The sequence below is a fragment of the Amblyomma mixtum genome, chromosome 3 (genome assembly GCF_055824585.1).
Source record: "Amblyomma mixtum isolate Tamu chromosome 3, ASM5582458v1, whole genome shotgun sequence".
Lineage (NCBI taxonomy): Eukaryota > Metazoa > Arthropoda > Arachnida > Ixodida > Ixodidae > Amblyomma > Amblyomma mixtum.
Window position 1 is genome coordinate 84,423,972 of NC_143014.1, and position 19,136 is coordinate 84,443,107.

Genomic DNA, 19,136 nt, shown 5'->3' on the forward strand with positions numbered 1-19,136 from the left:
TCAATAAAGTTAAGGCGAAGTAAGCGGAATATAAAGAGCCGTATATGTACAGCATGTGACATATTAAGAGGGAGCACGAGAAATGATTATACCACCTCTTAACTTGAGGAAAGTAGGTTTTACCCCGAAACGAAAAAGAAGGCGCAGAGAGTTCGAGATAAGGAGCCTGAAGCCGCGCTCCTGCTTCGAGGTGAAGCCTACTTTTCCCCGCGTTAACAGCCGGAGTTAAGTATGACACATAATTGACACAGCCATCATATTGTTACAAAATGATTATATACAGGAACAGGTATTCTGCGACATCAAGGGCAGATGGCCCGAGCCACCAGATCTGCTCACAAGCCCGCCCCAAAGCGTCGTCGTCGTTGACCTCAGAACTGAGTCATTTCAGTATCTTCAGCACTACACTCCGCTGTCGCAGCAAAAGCACAGTCCCGGTGCGTATTAGACTGGCAAGGTAGAGCTGGAATAAAAAAGTGGCTGTGGCTCAACTCAGCTGAAACAGGATATACAGAGCGAAAGCTGTGTTAAGCATGGTTAGACACCGTTTAGCTTTGGTTCATCGTTATTGTTTCAAGACTTCAGCGAGAGCAAATCACGTGATGCATCACGTGCCACAAGTACAAGAGCAAGCACGGTCAGCGCAGCTGCGGACGTGACTACCAAGCGCAAGAGCAAATCACGTGACACATCGCATGTTACAACTGGCGAGGAGGAGCGGCCCAGCAGCAGCCAGCGCAGCGACGGACATGACTGCCAAGTGCGCAGCTGTGGCGCGGCGAGTCACATGGCATGACGACATATACACATGTGGCGCGCCTCCTGTTAGAGTTCAAATCTAAGAGCCAGTTAACCTTCAGGCTCAGCATGAGAGGAGTAGAGCTTTTCGCTCTAATACGGATTGAGACGTGTGACATGGCCAATCTCGGTGCGTGGTGTGGCGGGCGAGGACAGCGGATGCAACGGTGCGATCTCGGACAAGGCGGTCACAGTTCGTACAACACAGTAAGGGCCGGCATAGAGCGGCAGAAGTTTCTCGCAGAGGCCCACACGGCGGAATGGCACCCTGAGCAAGACAAGGGAACCCAGAAGATAGGTGACATCAGGATGACGACAGTTATGACGGCGTTTCTGAGGATCTAGGCAAGCGAGCAACCTATGGCACCCTGAGCAAGACAAGGGAACCCAGAGGATAGGCGACATCATGATGACGACAGTCATGACGGCGTTTCTGAGGATCTAGGGATGCGGGCAACCTGTTGCGAGCTAGAAAACACGCGGCGTCGTTTTGGCGGATGATGTCCCCTGCATAAGTACTCATGGAGGCCAGGGCTGCAAGCAGTACACTGTCCAAGGGCGGCAACTGGTCCCGGCGAAACAAAAGATAGAAAGGAGAGTAACACGTTGTAACGGACGTGTGGAGCTGTATGCGAATGTCACAAATGGGAGGCTAGTATCCCAGTCACGGTGATGGTCGGAGACATACATGGAAAACACGTCTGTCAGCGTACGGCTCACACGCTCGATGAGGCCGCTCGTCTGTGCGTGGTAGGCCGTGGCGAATTTATGATGGACGGAGCAGGAGCTGAGAATTTCGGAGACCCCTTGGGAGAAAGCAGCGGCCGTGATCGATGAGGAGTTGACGGAGAGCACCGTCGTGCATGGAGGATGACGTCGTGAAAGAAGACGTCAGTGTGATAATTAACGCCCCTGGTCGGCATCGCTCATGTGTAAGCATAGCGAATCGTGGACGACGATCCATTTGCGCCCCTTGGCGAACGCCGGAAAAGAATTGGAGGTGACTCTTTTGCTCCGCCTTAATGGTATAACGCATTAGCGTTAATGAGTTAATGTCAATGCATACGAAATTTTTGCACTCTAGGTTTTTCATTCGCAGATCTTTGAGAGTCCTCATACCACTCCTGGAGCAGTGGTGCAGCGGTTAAGCAATGCGCCGCTGCCCTGTGATGGCAGGTGCTGCCAGGAGGGGGATTGTGCGACCCAGTTTGCTTTTCCCGAGCAAGCTCTTGCGAAAAATAATTAATTTAACTGCCACCTGCCACGGCAGTCAGTTTGCTCACAATCCGATGGGCGGCTTGTGATGACGCCACAAGGTCACGTGACCTAGGTGGTCCACCTAGGTTGCTTCTCCGGCGGTTTTTCGCTCACAACACCGACGACGCCGGATTTTCTGCAGAACTGGAGCGTTAACACTATCGCGTTAAAAGGCCGAGTAGGTAGAGACCAACACGGGAAAACGGGTCTACACGGATGGCAGTCGGCTGAAGGTGGCCGTGAGATAGAACCGAGTGCTTCTTCGAGCACTGGCAGAGCTCGCAAGCGGCCACATAGCACCGGACAGAGTGGCAGAGACGTGATCAAAAGAAGCGGTAGCACACGCTGGTGTCACGCGTGTTCGAGGAAGTTGGAATGTAAGTGTTGAGGAACCAAGAGCAAAAGCGCAGCGTCATCAGGCAGCATATTGAGCCGGTGTAAGAATGTTCTCGTAGAGCACGAGCGTGGCGAGGAAAGCATCAGGGCAGTTGGCGGTGAGGCAATCGATGACTGAGCTTAGCGAGAAATATAAGCGCTGTTCCTGAGCAATATTGAAGAAGTTTGATATGGACAAAATCCTGCCGTCGGCGTCACATTCGCTGGAAGAAGGCGGATCGACAGGGCTACGGGACAAGCAATCTGCGTCTTGGTGCGAGACGCGGGCTTGTGAAAGACAGAAAATGTATATTCTACAAGGCGAAGAGCGCAGCGCCCAAGCCGGCCTGTAGGGTTTTTGAGCGAAGATAGCCAGCACAGGGCGTGATGGTCCGTTATAACAGAGAAGGGGTGCTGAAACAAGTAAGGACGGAATTTGGTATTTGCCTAAATGAGATCCACGAGTTCCCTCTCGAGAGTAGAGTAGTTACGTTCTGACACGGCTTTCGTAAGCAATCACGCGAATCTGATCGTGCTGTCGTTGAGAAAATATGGCACCAATGCCTTAGCCACTCTCGTCAGTACGAAGCTCCGTAAGGCCTGAAGAATCGAAATGAGCCATGACAAGTGGAGCAGTCAGAGCAATGATTAGTGCTTCGAAGGCGTCAGCTTGGTCGGGCCCCGAAGAGATCGGGGCGTCCCTCATGAGGAGTGTTGTAAGAGGGCGCGCTATGTCCGCAGTGTTTTGGACGAAGCGGCAGAAATAAAGCCGCGCGCATCACCGGAGGAATGTGGAGTAGGAAAGGAACATACAGTGCGTACTTTATAAGGGTCGGGCTGTTCCCCAGTAGAATCGACCAAGTGACCGAGGACCTTGAGCTGACGGCGGCCGAAGGTAGAAATCTTGGAGTTCAACTGAAGACCGGCGCGGCGTAAGTCGTCAAGGATAGTAGATGTCAGGTGCAGGTGGCCTTCGAGTGCGGACGGAAAAACGATCGCACCATTCAAGTAGCAGAGGCAAGTCGTATATTTGAATCCGCGCAGGAGTGAGTCCATCATGCGGTCGCAGGCGGCAGGGGCATTGTAGAGGTTGAAAGTCATGACATCGAATTGCTACAGGCCGTCCTGGGTTAGAAATTGGTTTTCTCAAGGTCCCGTTCGTTGACAGCAATCTGCCAGTATCCTGAAAGCAAATCGATTGAGGAAAAGTAGCTGGCACTGTGCAAGCAGTCGATAGCTTCGTCAGTTCTTGGAAGGGGGTAGGCATCTTCTTTATGACGGTATTGAGGTAGCAGTAGCACGACAGGTTCGACCAGTGGCTACTCGAACGCTCGATAATGTTGCGCACCAACATCTTGGCCGGCACCGTCTCTATAGGGCACACAGAGGGAGAGGGACCCCATAGGGCCGTCTGTGAGTACGTCTGGCATCGCCGGTGTGAATGCGGTGGCCGACAACAGAAGTTTGATCCAAGGTACGATCAACAAAGTAAAATATGTCGCTGTATATTGAAATGAAGAGGGCCTTGGAGTCCACAGGGCGCAGATCGGCTGCAGTCATTTTGGATGTAGGCAGCGCATGGGAGGTCTGCGATGCGGAGGCTTTGGGGACGTCAGTACGATTGTTAGGAGCTAGGGCTGAAACTGTGCTTTCGGTCAATGGGGACAGGTCACCAAGGGAAATGCTTACGGAGAGAACTTGCAGGGAGAGGCAGAAGTTCAAGACAGGGAGGCAGGTGCAGTTCTGAATGGTATGTACAAGGGTGTGGGGAAGACGACGTTACCTGAAAAATCGACAGTGGTGATAAGGCAAGTGACGTAGTCACCATCAGGACGTTGGAGAAGACGACATAGAGAGACGCCAGCTTCAGGCGCTGGGCGAGCAAACTCGGTGTAGAGGAGGCGGGGTGAGCTGGTGGAGTCTTCTTTGCAGGGGGGCACGTCCAATCAGAGAAGGCCAGAGGAGCAGTTAATAAGCGCTGAGTGGGGGGTTAAAACGTCAAGCCTAAGAATTACGTCCTGAGGGTACCTGGTCAGGACGGTGAACAAAACTGGGGTACGACGACCGGTGTTGCCAGTCACGGCAACGGGGCTGCTGTCGGCACTGCGAACTGTGGACGTCGCGGCTTTCGGTACAACTTTCTTGAGGCGCCGGCGCAAAGATGTGCTTCAGAGATTATGTTGGAGAGAAAGGGTCAAGAGAGGATTTTCACTCCGGGCCAACGATGCAGCGTCACCTCCGAGGGCTGCAGTGCCGAGTCTCCCGAGAAGTAAGCAGAGTTTGACGGAGGCGAGTTGCAGCAAGGGAGAGGGGAACGGGATCAGTGGACTGGCGGGGATGGTGAGCGGCTGGACCAAAGAGCAGGCGAAGTGGGCTCGGTACATGGCGGACCAGGACAAGGTGAGTAGCGACGCGGGGTGTCGTTGCGGCCGTCGACGTAGAAGTAGGGACAGGGTGGCGAGGACCAACGGCCGCAGCATTAACGGACTGATTATTGCGGGAGCGGAATTGAGCCGAGAAACTGGGACTGAAAGTTGCGGCCACGATCACTGGAGTGTACGAATGAATTACACACTGGCGTGTGTAATTCATGCTGTATACGACGCAGCCAGAAGTTACGGACATGTTCGCAACCTCCTGTGAACGATGGCCTGCTTGAGGGCAGGGTGTTGTCCGGCATTTGCGATCTGGAGACAGCAAGCGTCAGCGCCTCAATTCGCGGCGCACGACGCGGGTCAAGTTAGCTTCGTCGTAAGGCTACTGCAGTGTCGGCAGATCATCACATGAGGAGCTAGCAGCAGTGTTCAGCAGCCGGCTATTACGGTGAGAAATACGCTAATGTTTGGCTTACTTGAAGTGCAGGCACACCTCGAGAACAGAAGCGACCGAAAAAGTCTTTACACACTAGGAGGTTCTAGGCGTCGTCGACAATACCTTTTAGTATGTGGCCCACCTTATTTTCCTCCGAAATGCCTTTGTAAACTTTCCTGCACAAGGCCAGGATGTTTTGGATGTTGATGATGTACCTAAGACTCGGAAGTTGTTTAGGCGCGCGACGCAAGGGCCTTCTTGGCAGCGACTTGAATGTACGATAGGTTTGCCGAACAGGTCGCGGAGTTATTGCTTCCAGAGTCTCAAGATGTCAAATCATCTTCGTGTGTTTCAAACCACACCCGCCGTGCCGGTGAGATAAAAGATCGCATTGGGGGGCATCAGCGGTTCATGCGTGCTGACGTGTTCAGGAAGGGCGAGCCAGTCGTCCACATTAACGCCGTCAGTCCCGCAGAATGTTCCAGGGTCGCGGGGGTGAGCCAGGACGATGGCTGGCGTTGATGGCGTGGAAGGGGAAGATTCAGTAGACATCGTGACGGTGACGAGGTGGCGGGCACTGCCACCTAATGTAACAAAATTATTATTTACAGCCAGAGATAATCTTCGAGACTAAGGGCCGATGGCCTGATACATCAGATGATAATGACGATGTCCTCAGGTTTAAGCACATACCCACGACGGGAGATTGGCCAGGGTGCATAACGGATCTGCTCACAAGCGCGCCCCACAGCGTCGTCGTCGGCGATCTGAGCACTGAGTGACTGCATCGTCCTCTAATCGTGCGTAGCAACATTTTACAAAAAAGCATTTTGTTTGGTTGAAATGTCCACTAATGCTTTGCCACTGCGAAGGGGAAGCACATGTACTTGTCCTAAAATACTACCGCTCTCCCGAACGGTGTGTTGTGTGATAAGCTCTAGCCGGTTCGCGAAAGGATTAACGTAATGATGCCGCCACGCATAAATGGGTGACGATTGCGTTCTTGCTTTGGGAAGGTAACCACAAGTGGTTTATAGTGTGAGAAATGTGTGGGCGCGAACTTGAGGACTTTATCGTGCAACGCGCTCTCGGGCAGCGTTCCGATAGCTTTCGTCCTCTGTTCGACCTACCGCATGTTTGTGGCTTGGGCTTCCCGCACACGTGTAACGTTCCGAGCCAGACGCTCTGCCACGGCTGCATCCGCAGCACTCCAAACACAACTGATACGCCACATTGTCCCTGGAGGGTTTATCAAAACTGCAACAGCGGCTACTGCGCAGACGCTCAAGATGCCGTGCCATCCAGACATCTCAGGACGCTTTTTGAGAGGCGTTTCAAGGCGTTAGGTGCGCATGGCTGCAACATGCGCACTTCCCGCCGGTGACGTAGTTAGCGAGGCTTGAAACCCGGGCGTCAGTGACCGCGCGCTTGTACACAGACACTGACGATTACGAGAAAACCGGGAAACGAAACTAAGGCAGCTAGCGCTGTGAAACATTCATACGAGGACTGCAGAGCGACCACAGCCCTATACAGGAAGAGTGAGAGGATGCCGTTCAGGATGAGTGTCAGAAAAGGTTAACAAGATGTATTCAGAGGATTTAGCAGAGGCCAGTGAAGCTGATCTGTTGGTGGCACTGCAGGTTCGACTCCGAGGCGCGGCAATGTTTATATTTATTTATTTATGGTTTGGAACGGTTACACCGACGGTGGCGACGCGGCTCAACCCACGAACGGGCGCTTAAGAGCTGAGCCAGGGGCAGGAATTCGCTTACACATGCACCATTGTAGCCCAAATACATGATGATGATGATTATGATGACCATAATCATAATTGCACTAATCATCATTATGATGACCATAATCATGATTTTTTTACGCCACAAGGGCATCTGTGGCCAAAGAGCGCCATAGCACAAGGTTTTTCTTCTACTCAAGGTGGGGTGAAAGACCCATTTCCCATGCATTTCACCCTAGAGAAGCCGAGCATCAGGCAGAGGAAAACTTGTACCCATTGTATCATCGGTGGGTACCCGGGGGCACTGGGGATCGAACCCCGCACCTCCCGCATGCGATGTGGATGCTCAAAAACTAGGCCACCGCTGCGGTCTTCTAGGAAATACAGACCTCAGCGCCAATTCCTCACATAGCGGTCGGAGGGAAGTGTGCTAGAGCGTCGTATCGTCGTCATGACAGCGGCATCCAGAAGAAAAAAACTTCTTCCCTGAGCGGAATTCTAACCACCGCCGTCGAAAAAAAAAAGAGCAGCTTCGTATCCCAGTCACGGCCGCAGCCTTATCGCGCTACGTGCGTGGGCAGGAATCATTCCATTTTAAGTATAAGTTCACCTCCATTAGCCAGGTTCGCTGAAGTAGTTGAAACCGAAACTGGCCGGAGTTTCCTACCCCTGGCTGAGCTCTAAAAGTGAATTTAGGCGAAACATGGAAGGTGACGAACAAGTAATAGGTTGTCTATTACGGTAAAAGAGCGAGCGGATTCGAAGTGGAGAATCCCGGGGCAGCATCAAGTCTGATGGATAGAGGAGCGGGAGCGGGGGTAGCCGTGGCTGGCGCGAAACGGGGCTGAACAGGCGCTAGCCGGGGTAGTGGGGTGATTATTATTATTATTATTATTATTATTATTATTATTATTATTATTATTATTATTATTATTATTATTATTATTATTATTATAACAATTATTATTGCGATTCTCGGCGATTTTTGTTCGATTCTAATCGAACAGAAGCGATTTCAGGGATTCTCTGCTGAAAATGTCGCACAAAGGCCTTATGTGAGAGAATTTCGCCTGAGCAGTGTAATTGCGCCGATTCTCAAATGTTTCCGAAGCGACGTCTTGAATATTCTGCTATTCCTTCACGCAGAAAAAGATAAGATCGAGTAATGCTAATGTACTAATGTGCCCAGCTTCTGAACATTACCATTTATCATAGACTGCCATGTTAAATCAATATTTTTTTAGGTGGCTGGGAGGGGGGGGGGGGGGGAGGACAAGAACACTGTGAACAAGAAATTGCGGCACACAGCAGTGGCCCAATGTAATCGATTCACGTTTTCATATGTTCAGATACAGTGTCCTTACTGCTGACTTGCGCATGTCATCGTGGGCGGCTAAAAAATAGCTGTTTGCATCTGGGACGTGCTTCGTTTCTGAACTTAATGTATGTATGTCCTCAGGTCAAGCCTCTGAGTCGCAGCACTTGTGTCTTAATGAATGGCACTCATGAGCAACAAGCATTAAAAGGGCAGTGTGGCCTTTCCGTCAAGAGGATCCTAATTAAGAAGCGACGCTCTGCTGAATTGACAGGTATTCGATAACACCTGAGCAGGCTCATTAGCGGAGAAATAAAAGCGCGTGTGCCTAGTACATTTCCCACACTGACACTCGCAAGCGCTGTGTCTCAAAAATAAAATACCGTTATTAACGAAAATCGAGTGCGAATACGTGGGGAAAAAAAAAAACTCCAGGCCGAAACTGGGGAGCAGCTGCGGAGCGCACATTATCAGTGAGTGGCCTGAACCCATCTGTTATTGCTGGCGACACCTTCATTTGCATGAACCTCTCGGAGAGGAAATGAACCCGTAAATACGGCCATGGTACAGAAAGGCAGCCTCCAGCGAAGCTCAGTTGGGAAGCGGCGCGCCGAGCAATCACGGGACTTGATCAACCGCAGATCGGCGGGGTGGACCGGCCGCGTTCGGGGGGCGCCATTGGCCTGCACTGCTGGGCTGCTCCGTTGGCGCCGCGCGTCCACAGGGCCACCGTTATTTCGGCAAAGCGCCCAACTCTCCCGTGGTCCTACATACACCGGAAAGGCGGGGCTCGCGAAATCATTCTTCAACCGACAACCCGCCCCGCTGCTGAGGGTCTCTACGGCGTCGCATCGTGAAGGGAAAAATTCAAGTGCGCCTTTTAATATCACTGTTGCGCCGCGGCCACAGAGGAAGCCATTTGAGTTGCGAGGGTGGCAGGAAACGGGGTCCACTTGAAAGCAAATAGGTCCCCCTTCGAGCGGGCTTAGAGCAAGTGCGGTTTAAAGCGGCCTCCTATTTCGAATTCCTCCCGTTTCAAATTTTTGTTCAGATTGAGTTTTAGAAACTACGGCGAAGATTTTATCCGCTGAAGCGCTGGCATCTGCTGCTCTTCATATATCAAGCTTCTCATCTTTTTAAACGCACATATCTTGTCGCGCAGAGGTCAAAGTGATCCAGATATACTGAGGCAGGGGAACACGCAGCCATACACGCACAAACATGTCTTCGGACATGCGGACTCGACATGCGCCTCAGTTATTCAAACGTTAAGAAAGCTGCAAACGTAGCTACAGAGCTATAGCTTGAATTTACAAGAAAGGGCGGAAATCTGTATTTGCTCGCACTTTCTGGTTTCGAATGCAGTGTTCTCTTAATCATTCCGCGATATGCACTGCACATGGCGTGGTGACTATCAGGCCTTTAAGTAGCATATTGTGCAGTCTAAGCTAAAGCTCACATAAAAAAAAATATTTAAAATGCGCAAAACAGGAGGTCATAAGGAGCAAGTAAAAATGTGGGATCTGTACGAGGGCGGTGAGAGAATTAAATTATAGTAGCCAGGAAAGAAGTTTAAACATCATATTTCGGTATATATCGCATGTGCATGGAGCGCCAGCATGCCTTGCAGTCTGCAGAAAGGCTGATGTACAGAATTCGCACTCCTTCCATTCAAAGTTAGCTATGAATTACCAACTAGCGCGAACATTTCTTGCGATGCTATCGTAAAAAATGTAGAGGCAAATAATCTCACACTATAGGGGTTTTCTTTTACCACAGTAAAGCTTTTGATTCCATTTGATGAATTCGATGCATAATTGGCATTTGTGGTGTATTCTGATGATTTTTTAAATCCCATATTTCTAGCTGTAAACAGTGCATTGTAGCATATATTGTTACTGTTTTACTTCAGAAAATACTCTGTTCCGGGTCTAAGAGCAACGTCTTAAGCCCGTTTTTGTTCAATGTGTATGGAAATGACATTAGATCCAATGGTCAACGCGCAGAATTCGTACGGCAGACTGATGATACGACTGTGTTTATTACGTCCAAGGAAGTTTCTGACCTCTTTTGTTCTGCGAATATTGCGATGTCAAAACTGCCTGTATGGTTCAACAAAACTACTTGCAGGTTAATGCCAAGAGGTTAAACGCATATTATTTGCACCTCAAAATAAAAATGCTAATGGAGCTACTATGAATTAATTAGCACTAGATTTGCCTCATACTGATATAATCAGAGCACAAAGTTTTAGGAGTCGTATTATACGAACGAGGGCATGGGATGCTCATATAGATGTGATATCAAAGAAATTATCTTGTGCTCTTGGTGCGCTACATCGATCCCCCGGCTTGTTTCCTGTCCCTGTTAGAATTCGCACTTGATACTCTCTTTTTCGCTCACATATAGACTATTGTACATTAGTTTGCGGTACAATTACTCAAAATAACATTAACAAAGTGTTAATATTAGAAAAAAAAATGGCTATCTGTGGTGCTACCAACATACCTTATCAGCATTGGACGAAAGATTCAGTTGCAAAGCCTAGTATAATTACAGCTAAGAAACTTTGCAACTACCCCATCTTCTGTACCAGTAAAATTTTTCAGATGCCCATTTTCGGGGCTTTCTGAGAAGTCCATCGGGATGAACCGTGCGAACTAATCCTTGTGGAACAAGTGGTTCTGTAAAATGATTGACACCTAGTTGTAGAACAAATTACCCATTTCATTCATTAATGCACAATGTTCCTCTGAGTTTAAACGAGCTACACAAAAACTTCAGTTTGAATTTACTACCCTTACACGTGCTAAACTGCGAAATTAGTTTCCGGCTCATGTTTTCAATTAAGAAAAATTTAGTTATACGCATGTTTTGAAACTTCTTTTGCATGTATACACTTCATCCAACATACAATTTTTCATGCTGTTAGTCCTATGTCCTTGTTTGCGCTGTTTATGCACAGAAAGTGGTTCACCGGGTACCATCAAGTTGTACTCGCAAATATTTGCAGGGAAGGCTGTCAATTAAAATTTAACAGATAACGAAAAACAATAAATTTGATTTGATTTCAATTTGATCCTGAAACATAATGCCGATATCAAAATTGTAAAACAAGTTGCGAAGGTAGCGAATGTGCCAAAAATATCAGTTCGTCTTAGTTTCGAGCGAGTTCCGCATACACTGCCCGTACTCGGAGTGGGAAATCCGATTTCTAAATGACAAATATTTAAGCCATTAAAATTATTTGCCCTTCAATTTGACGCACGAAATGAGCACGCTAAAAGTGTGTATGTGCCGATATTCTACTTCATTTATTCCCGCACAGTGCTTGCTTCTCTAATGCTTGTAGAGACGAACTGAAACATTGCAGCAAGGTGTTTTCGTTCGTACCAATAGGCAAATAAAACGAGGATAACAAAGAAGACAGTGCTGTGTTCGCGCGTGTTGCTGTGTTCGAGACAAGGTTCCCCCTTATACAAGAGCGAGTTTGAGTTGCGTTAGAACGATCAAACAACTACCGACGTAAATTTTCTTGTACACCCACGGTACAAAAAAGTCGGGTGTTATTATATGATGCAGTTGCGCAGAAAAATACCTTGTACTTTCCGCACCACTGGAAACCTTTGTGGGCGGCAACGCTGTCTGACTGAACAATGGCACAACAAAAGGAGAGCCATCATGTTCATCAGTTCATTAGTTCCACGCGGTCGCGGCAGAATTCCCGAGCCGAAGAAAGGAAACGCGAATGCCGCCGCAACCGTACCTACAGACGCAAGTAGCGGCGAAAACAAGTGGGGGGTGGGGGTGAACACGAAGAAGACGTTCCCCGCAGTCAAAACATGGCGGAGAAAGACGCGAGACGAAGCCAGTAACGATGGGACATGTCCATCAAAGAGGACGGACCATTGCGGGGGCTATTGATCCCTCGCTCACTCCCGCATCCGAGCCCCCGGCGAGAACAGTGCCGACGTGGGCACGCGAAGGAAAACAGTTCTCCCATCGCCTAATCCCATTTTTCCGCCCGCAAAGCAACCACTTCCGCTGTCCACTGGCGCCATCCGCGCACACGCAGAGCGGGGCCCGCGCGGACCATAACCCTTAACTGAAATGACTCAGTGACCACGAAGGCGGAGGGGGGCAGCAGTATGGCACTCGGCCCGCTTTGTCGACGACGGGTCCCCGTGGCGGCTCTGAGTAATACCCCGTTCAGCCCCGCCGACGCCCGGAAAGCAGCGATTTGCCCCACGTTACTGGGACTCCGACGAGCGCGGCCGCCGCGCTGGGAGGGCGAACCGCGCCGTGCGCTCGCGGAGACTCCCGGCACGAGTGCGCGGAACGGCGCAGCTGTAGGGACGCGCCGCTGCTTTTGCTCTCTCCCAGTGGCATGGCTTGGAAGTGCTCCCTCCCTCCCTCGCCCCACTATGCGCCAGCAGCGGAGACCCCCACGGCGCGTGAAAAATGAGCCCCTCGCTCGCCGAGATGACAACGGATGCCGGGGAGACATTTTTGCTCCAAAAGACGGGGAAATGGCCGCGGCCGATGGACAGCGCGCCGGACGGGGACGCGGCTGAGAGCCGCCGATGAGAGGAGACCGCGGAAAACGGTGAAGAAAAAAAGTAAAAAAGCGAGGGGAAAAAAAGGAGGAAAACGGAACTGGATCGGGAAAACGATTTCCCGGTTTCCGGAGCGGCAATTATGACGCTATTGTGAACAATGGGCGGTTTCCCTGAGCGGCAAGTGGCGCTCGCGCGTGCGCACACTCTTTCGAGTGTGCCAGCCGTATTTCGTTTTTTTCTTTCCCTTTCCGAAACCCTGGAATCCGAATGCAAAAACAATTTTGCGGAAATCAACACAAAAAAATTTCGGAACTCTCTCATTTTCTTATTGTTACGCCACCCTGTCCATATTCTAACGTAAATTCATGTTCAGAAAGTAAAAACCGCGCCCATAAAATTGCGTACAGTTTGCGATTTTCTTAGTTTATGGGCGCTTCGCAGCCCTTTCAACTGGACAGCAGAAGGGTCGTGTACATGCAGGCGAACCGCCTAAGAGCGAGCCGCATGTCAGCATGCCAGAGGCGTATGCACCCGAAAACAATATACCAGAGAAACGATAATAAATAGGCTCGTGAAACCCTTGCTAAGCGGGCGTTGCAAGTTCTGTTCTTGTAAGGGACAGAGAGTACATTTCGCGGCATAATGCTAAGGCTGTCGAGCCCTTTCGCTGCAGACCCCCTGAAAGACAAAAAGCTAGGCGCCAGCTTTATTAAGTGCCGCCAACAAATGCAGGAATAGTGCTCTCGCACTTGTGCCAAATTTAGCTGAAACTGCAAACAAGGATAAAAAGCAGCAAATGGTTCATGTGGGCCATAGAGTCCCCTACCAAGCAGTTACGTAGTCTAATATCAACAAGCCGCCAAAATTCGCCGTACTTATGCTTCCCCAGCGCTGATACTGACTTTAGTAATCCAGTAAGTATCACATGCAATGATCAATTTTAAAAATGTGCATCTGAGTTAGGGTTAGTATGAAACCTGTAAAATAAATTTGTACATTAGATTCTTGTGAAAGTACACAATGTTTTTATATCTAAGTAACTAGTTACTTTTGCACCTCGAGATGGAAGACGTTTAATAAGATCGAGATAGGCGGCGAGAAGAATATGGCAACGGCTCATTTCTTTTTAAATAAATCATTTTATTTTGTTCAGAATTTGCGTGCGACATAGGAGAATGCGCTTAAAGCTAGAAAAGCACTGTATTGAAGGCGGAAGAGGCCAATAAGAACAAAAAAACTACTCTAGGTTTGTATTAAAGACCCTTGAAAAGGAGCATATTGTATAGTTATGCAATGCTGCCATTATATCAGTTACCCTGCCCCTTTCTCCTAGAGCACTTGGCTTCACTCGGCCTCAGCAGATGACCAATGGGCATTTGCGGAGAAACACTGCAGCCATTAGCGCTCTGATCTATAGACTGCAGATGCGTCAGCTGCACCATGTCAACCATGGCTGATAAGTTTTGTGAAACCGTTCTCCTGTTGCGCTTCATTTCATCAATTTTAAAATATCAGGTTTTTAGATTTAATCATTACCATATGCGATACCCTGAAAGTCAGCCTTGAGATGTGAAACTTTTCTGCGGGTTAAGGTTATTCGTTCCGGCGTGGAAACATCACTAGTCTCTTACTCGACGCAGACATATCGCAATGAAATGAGCTTTTATGTTGTGTGCGCAGCGGTTCCTCTCTGCTGATCAAAATGGGCTGCACTGGGAGCAAAAAAATTTAGTTCCGTATTGTTGCTTATAGGAACTGCAGAACAACCAAACATCAAGTGATAAAAAAAACTTAAGCGAAAAAAAAGTGCGCTTCTTTGCACTGAAAACACTGAACAAACTCGTGATGTTATTTGTGCTTCAGTCTCAGGAGATTTCCGCGTCCTCTCATCAACTTTTACGCGACAAATAGAAATGAGCTGTCACGCTGACCTTCTCGTATACTCCATTCTCAAGGGTCGTGAAAAATCGTTTCATCGAGATGCACATGACACCCAGTTGAGAATCCTTGTGCTCATGCTTTGTATATGTGCATCACTTGGCACACAAATTTTTAAAAGGGAGAGGGGGGAAAACATGATGGCCTCACACTTCACTGGCTTGTTCACGAGTTCCACAACACTAGAAGGTACTCCAGAGTTGCCGTCCATAACTACTCGAGCTTCCTTTTTTCGACACGTGTCGACGTAGTCGTTACCGCCGGGCACAGGGTCTGCTGAAGCTGCTTCACAGAAACGTTCCCAAATTTTTCTACCCACGCTATGCTGCCAAGGGAAGCAAGCGTGCTGTGGTGGGCGTCAAAGTTAACAAATGCCAAAAGTAAGAAAATGAAATATACGAGAAAGGACCGATACTGCACTCCAGGTTTTACAAAAGCGAAAAAGGCTGAGTGGTTTCCACGAACAAAAGGGAAAATATATATGTAGATATTTTTGTGCAAAAAAGGTATACTTGCAAAAAGACTAACAGGAAGCAAAGGGAGTGCCGCAGAGCGCAGCGTGATAATCGTAAAGTATCCGTATTTCCCATGAAAAATTATGGAACGGCCGCCGAGCAGCGAACAAAAAAGGAACGAAAAATTGTTTCCAAGAGAATGCGCCCCTAATGAGGTTCTCTATTGTGGCCACGACCGCGTGCGGGTCACGTGCCGTTCCGATGGACGAAGAAGGCGGTCGGCGCGCCCCCTCTTCGCCCCACCATCAATATGGCGGCACCTTTGCGGGGATTTCTTTCACGGCGCTTTATGGTGCGTGCCGCGCGCATCGGGCGCGCCTCCCGCCTGCCTCCCCGCGGCAATCGGGACACATTAGGGGAGCGCGGGACGCCGGCGCCGCACGACCCGGAGCAGCGGGGTGCGTCGGTCGCTGGCCGGGCTTTGCAGCCGCCGCTCTGGACGGTCTGCCGCAGAGTGCTGACCAAAGTGCAGTCCGGGAATGCAACGCGCACGGTCTCGCCGATAGGCCTCGTCTGTAGGTAACACAATCAAGCGATGGCGGGGCGGAAAGACGAGCACGAAAACAACAGGAACGAACTGAGTTTATAATGGGGAGTTCATCGTTTATATACGTAAAATCCGCGACGTCGGATTGCAGTCCGTTAACTATAACGAACTGCAGAAAACAGCCGGTCACTACGTGTAATGATTTGACGACACTTCTCTGCAAGCAATGACGTTTGGCCGATGCTCTAAGGAGTGAAAATTTTACCGACCGCTATCAACGTCGTTCTCCAACTTTGTGCGTGTGGTGGTGGAAGCGCGGGCACAGTTCTGCCCTGCGTTCGTAAGCCTTCATTTATGCGACCGGAAAGAGGCGCGTTCTTGAAAAAAAAAAAAAAAACCCGCCTCCAGAACAGGTGAACGTTCTGAATTTTACAGTCAATAAATGCGGAGTCTTCATCAGCAAAGCCGCGCGCTTCTTTACCAAGTTTCTACGAGGAAAGGCATGATTCCCGAGACTTGGTGCGGTCTGAACGAAGCAAATCATGAGCCTCACAGGCAGAACAGGGGTAGACGCCGTGATTATAAAATCCCTCAGTCGCTCACTGAGCGACTCCCTCATTCGATCAACTCGCTCGCTCACTCACAAAGTCATCAGGCTGTGAAGCACAGCACCAACCCCCCCCCCCGCCCGCAATTGCCTCTGGCCATTTTCAGTACCCAGGTTCTGCAGTGCAAGCTTAGCATTGCTTTTATATTAAAAAAAATACGATGACTGCAACAGAAATTCTAAAAAACATTGGGTGGGTTTAGGCCAGCTAATTAGGCTCTTATTATTCTTATCTACCGAAATTGCGGTTGTGTGAATAGTCAGAACAAGCGACGTCCTCAAAAAAACAAGCCAGATCTGATGCCTTTCTCTTTCGCTTCGTAATTAATGGATTTTCAGACAAGAAGCTGGCTTCTCATGGTACCACGACGCCTGTTTCTAAGGGACGCAGACTGTGCAGCTTGTCCTACGCTTTCGCTTGCGCGCGACGACGATCCGTGGAAGCCAGCCGCGGCGGCCTTAATAGAGCCGTCAAGAAGTGCGGCCACAAGTAGAGCCACGCGGCGAGCACGTCTGAGGGGCTCTCGGTCGGCGTCTCCCGAGGAAGGGAGGTCTGTGGTTGGCCACGCATATTGCTTTTATCCGTGCGCTCATACATCAGCGCCGTAAATCACGCAGTGACCGCCGCATTAGGGTTCCCTTCCGCCCCTGACCTGGCCGCAATCAGCCGTCACTCGCTTATGGATCACCGCGTCACAGAAATTGCACTTAATAGATGAGCCACGTGACCTGCTCCTCCGTCCGGCGGCACCCATAACCGTTTAGGCGCCCGCGACCTGGTGAGAGGACGCCTGCCCAGCCTGACAGCGCGGCACGTCCGCCGGCGACACCCGGCCAACACGGTCCGCGGGGAGGGGGGGAGGGGGGGGGGGGGGGAGGACAGCGCGTTATTCATATTAGCAAGCGGACAACAGTATGAGCGACAACACGTCTCCCTTTCGAGCGACAAAATTCCTGTCGCGATTCCTAACTGGAGACGGATCACTCTGCCCGAAGCGTTCACTATGTGTCGGAGCGCACAGCGAAACGGAGCAGTAGATGTTCCGCGAGTGTGTTTGTGTGTGTTTGTGTCATTTCAGGCGTGTAGCGGAATGATGGCATGCAAAGTTCAAAGCACTTAATGGGCAGCTACGGAACTAAGCTATAAGCAGCGTTGCTTTGCTGAGATAAAAATTACAGCTTTTATTTCAGCTGCAACCAAGACATCCACTCTAACATTAGCTTCAAGAACAGTCATAACTGAGGACCTCCAGCAGACATTTGCTGATTACGATACATTACGAACAAATCAGTGATCACAATACCTTATTCACAAAATGCTTATCGTCTACTACTTGTTAATTGCAATGCATGTAAGCTTTCAGACCAATAACGTGATCGTTTTATTTAGCATCGGGAAGAAATGAGCAAGCCGGCCCCTTAACATATTCACGAGGATTTCAGCCAGGGGTGTGGAAACTCATAGAACAGGATACGTCTAATGACTCAGATGAAAATATTCCACAGGTGCGTCCTTGTAGTCACTCAGCACCCAGCAACGTAAGCAACAGAACTGCGGTAAGACAAGCCTCATGTAGCAGTTCCAGGAATCGGGCAATGATATAGCATAAAGAGATGCAACTAATCCATTCGTTTTTAATCCGCTGCTCCAAGTTGCCGCCCCAAAACTGCGATCCTTTTCTTCAGCTTTCCTTCACCTTCAAGCAGCAGTTAGTTAGCAGGGCACACTCATTGTTCTCCCAAGTTTATACGTTCATCACTCTTAAAAAGGCCCTGAAACACTTTCAGAAAAAGTGTAGTATGAATTAAACATTCCGCATGACACTGCTTTATGAATCTCCTTCAGCAATATTTTTTTTAATGCGCTTTGTAAAGGCGGAGCTATCGGAAATCGAAATTTACCGCTCGCCTTCCCCGTACCTTTCCCTCTCCGCTCGTGTTTCCTAGCAAGCTCAAAACTAGGCGCTTCCCCAACGACCCTACTGGGTGAATTGTCATTTTGGACGTAATCGTGCAGTGGTTTTTTTTTTTATTTCTTATTTACCTCGCGAGGTAGCTACTTCGAGTCATGGCGCATGTGATTGGCCGGGCTGCAGCCGACGTAGCATGCGCGGCCATGCTTCGTTAGCTCATTTTTGTGTTTTACTGTTAGTTGCTGCGTGACGTTCCTGTGACGCCTGAAAATATCTCTCGGATAACCGTTTTTAAACCTGTACACGTAGGCATGTTACACGAATAGGGCTCGAGTTCGAAAAAAACTGACGGAAGGAGCAAGCCAACTTTCAAGCGTGATTCAGAGTTCTGCGCTGCGTGTGGACGTGTACTATTCAGCTGATGTGTTTGCTGCAACACGACCTAATGACTCGATGACATTAAATTCACATGTTCAAAAAGGGCTGCAGGGCCTTTTTAATAGGCTGAAATCGCCATCATCATCATCATCGTCGCCGTCATACCAGCATCATAATTATGACCACTCTGCAGGACAAATGCCTTTCCCAATGTTCTGCAAGTATGCCTGTTTTGTGCCAGAAGCAGACATCCCATTCCCGTAAACTTCCCTCATCTCATCTCTCCACATGACTTTCCGCCGGCCCCGCTTAAGTATGCAACCATTGGTAATCTCGTCGCTCCAGCAGAGTGAATTACAGGATTATGCTGGGATAGTATATCTGCTGCTTCGTCTCAAATCAGCGTTGCTCTCTTTCTGTATATAGCAAGGTTACCGCTATCATT